The sequence below is a fragment of the Orycteropus afer genome, unplaced genomic scaffold, assembly GCF_000298275.1.
Source record: "Orycteropus afer afer isolate SDZICR_OR568_19922 unplaced genomic scaffold, OryAfe1.0 scaffold00084, whole genome shotgun sequence".
NCBI lineage: Eukaryota > Metazoa > Chordata > Mammalia > Tubulidentata > Orycteropodidae > Orycteropus > Orycteropus afer.
In genome coordinates this window covers 4,550,746-4,554,516 of record NW_006921671.1, presented here as the reverse complement: position 1 = coordinate 4,554,516, position 3,771 = coordinate 4,550,746, and positions in this window count along the sequence as shown.

The following is a 3,771-nucleotide window of genomic DNA, read 5'->3' as shown; positions in this document are numbered from 1 at the left end:
ATCTGTTCTTGTTATGGCTCTCACTTCTTTAGGGTATATACCTAGTAATGGGATGGCTGGGTCAAATGGTATTTCTAATTCCAACTTTTGAAGGCATTGCCATACTGCTTTCCACAATGGTTGTACCATTTTACAGTCCCACCAGCAGTGTATGAGAGTCCCAATCTCTCCACAACCTCGCCAGCATCTAACCAGTATTTTTAAATGAAAAAAATAAAATAAGGAATCTGAAATACAAATAGTGAGTAAACATAGGAAAAGATGGAAATACCAATTAAACTTCCAAGTTGCATCTAAGATGCAACAATTGGTCTCTGCTTGTGCAGAGCAAAGAAGAATGAAGAAAACCAAGCACACAAGGAAACAGTTAGTCCAAGGGACTAGTGAACCATGCAAACCTCAACCTACATAACCCTGAGACCAGAAGAACTAGAGGGTGCCCAGCTGCCACTTGTCAACCACTCAGAAAAGGATCAAAATAGGAGATCCTAGATAGAACGGGAGAAAAGTGTGGAAAAAAACCCCTCAAATTCATAAAAAAAAAAAAAAAAAAAAACAGGTTTACTGCTCTGATAGAGACTGGTAAAACCCCTGAGACTATGGCCCCTAGTTACCCTTTGGGCCTGGAATTGAACTCACTCCCATGCCTTCCAGCCAAACAATAGACAGGAGTATAAGGTGAACATTTATACCAGGTAGATGCACTCCTTAGAATGATCAACTGTGAGCGATCATTAAGTCAGTATTTGCACAGGGAAATAGCTCAGAGGGTAAGAATGCACAGGAAAGAAGGATACAGGGAAAATGTAGCAGGGAGGAAGTGGGAAGAGGGCTATTGTGGTGACTGCAATCCATGTCATGAAACAAAATGCATGTGAACTGTTGTATAGAAACAAGTTTGCTCTATAAACTTTCACCCAAATCACAATAAAATAAATAAATAAGTAAACTTCAAGGAAATGTGAATATATACTCATTAGATTGACAACAATTAAGAAATCTAACAACACCAAGTAGTGGTAGAGAACAATGGAAAACGCTGGTGAGAGTGTTAGTTGGAAAAGTTTGATCTTACTGGTAATGTTGAAATGTTCATACCCTTTGATCCAACAATTCTAGTCCTAGATATATGACCTAGAGAAACATTTGCTTATGTGTATAAGGAAACATAATCTGTGGTTGCCAACTGAAACAAGACAAATATTCATCAATAGTAGAGTGGATATAAAAATTATCATATATTAATATAATGGAATTGCATATGGCAATACAAATGAAAAAAAAATCAGTATGTACCTAATACTTAGTGAAAGGAGTCAAATGCAGAAGTATGCATACTGTGTATTATTTCATTTATCCAAAGTACAAAAATGGACAAACCTAACCTATACCATTTAGGAATGCATATATAGGTGGTAAAGCAATGAAGAAAAACAAGCAAATGATTTGTCCTAAAATCAAGGTAATTTTACCTCTACAGAACAGGGAGGCAGATTTGCCAGGAGTGGGGGTGGAGGCTTCCAAGTGATGTTGTTGTTGTTGTTGTTATGTGCCGTCGAGTCATACCTGACTCATAGCGACCCCTCCTTGGGTTTCCGAGGCAGTATCACTACGGAAGTAGGATTGCCCAACCTTCCTTCCGAGGAGTGGCTGGTGGGTTTGAACCACCAGCCTTCTGGTTAGCAGTCAAGTGCTTTAGCCACTATGCTACCAGAGCTCCCTTTTCCAAGTGATAGGAAATATTTTATTGTTTAACCAGGGTAATTATTATAGGATGTTTCTAATTATTTCTTAAGATGTGCATAAGGGTTTTACAAACTCATGTAAGTATTATAAATTCCCAATAAAAGAAAACATTAAGAAAGAAAATTATTTTTAAAATTTCTTCATATATATGTGTGTGTACACACACACAATATAATAATCTTTTGCCAGTGTATGATTTAATATCCCTAATTTATATGAATTTCTGAGATAAGGATCTCCCTTATTTTCCTCCTTCCCACCTCCTGTGCTCTGCTTCATTTTGGCTCTGCCAGTTTATTTACTTCCTGGCAAGCTTTAAAAAAAAAAAAATGAAGAGAGGGAGGAAAGCAGGAAGGAAGAAAGGGAAAGAGAAAAGAAGGAAGCCCTAATAGGACTAAACAGTGTGCTGTGAAATTTGCTTTCAATTATCTATGTATGTGGGTATAGTGGGTCACAATGAAAATGTTATTTCAACTAAGTGGAAAGAATACAATCTGCCTGGTAGGAATTCCCTCATCAGTTCACCACCAAATCTATAAATACAACCAGGTCTCTAAGAGAGCAAACAACTCTCCCTCTACAAAGACCAATCATCCCATGTGGGTTTTGGGTTTTATTCCCTCTTAACACTATCCACCACATTATGCAAACCTGAAACATGGGATTCATTCATGATGCCCTCCTCTCTCTCACTCCTAACATCTAATTAATCAAAACCTGTTGACTTTCTGGCCCCTACAGTGGAACTACTACTGATGGAGGATAATAGTCATGCTTTATGCTGCTTGGCCGCACCATTCCCAAATTTGAGTAATGTCCCACATCTCATTTCTCAGAATAGAAGCTGGAGACTCAGTTTTCCTAGTCTCTGGTGATCCATTTTCTATCAATCAGATGAACCCATTTGAGACTTCAATTCATAAGAGAGCTATGGGAAAAAGCAAGAATGTATTTTCTTTCAGGAGTGTCAGTAGAGGCTTTCAACTTTGAGGGCCAACAGTTGCATAACATCTAGTGTGTAGAGCAAGCAAAGTTGCATGGGACTAGGAGAACTGCAATGAGTCTTTAGTGGAGCAGTCTCTAGTGAGGGTTGAGGAACTTCTTTGATTGGATAGTCTTAAATAAGGGCTCTCTGCCATCTCCTAGATATTCTAGGAGCTACCTAACACCTTTAAAAAAATGTTTTCCTACTTAAACTAGCTTGAGTGGGTTTTGTTGTTCTCTTACGAAGGATATAGTTACACACTGGTATTTTTCAGTTCCTCTAATACAACCAACCAGTCCAGTATCTTCTATAGATAATCCCTTCATCTCTGTAACCTGGCCTCTCAACTACCACTTTCACTCTCTTCAGAAAATAGGAAGAAAGAACCATTTCTGTTTCCTTTAAACATCACTTTAATTGGTGACTACTGTTTTCTTAGCAATGACTTTCACTCTGTGGAATGGCCAACTAGACAATAACCTTAAAACAACTCAGACCATTTTCTCATAAAGTAAAGCCCTATATAGAATTTTCAAAATTCATGGAGTGTGGTTTCCTACATTTGGCACATGTTTGGTTATTGTTTTATGGTACCCAAATTTCCTTGAGTTCCATTTTTCTCTTATTAAAATAGCTCCATCATCTCTGTAGCTCCATCATCTCTGTAGTTCTGTAGCTCTGTGTTGGATTTTAAGTCCAGAACATGTTGTTGTTATGTGCCGTCGAGTCGACCCCGACTCATAGCGACCCCTCCTTGAGTTTCCGAGGCAGTATCACTACGGAAGTAGGATTGCCCAACCTTCCTTCTGAGGAGTCCAGAACATAGAGGTAAAAATATGAAGCCATTTTCAAAGTAAAAATATCTTTAGGGAAACCTGGGAAATAGGGAAACTTGTTTTTTAAGATTAGGACGTTGCCTAGAAAAATTATGAGGAAAGACTTTTTATTTTATTTATTTTATTATTTTTTTTTATTTTGATTTGGGTGAAGATTTACAGAGCAAATTCACTTTCCATACAGCAGTTCACATATACTTTGTT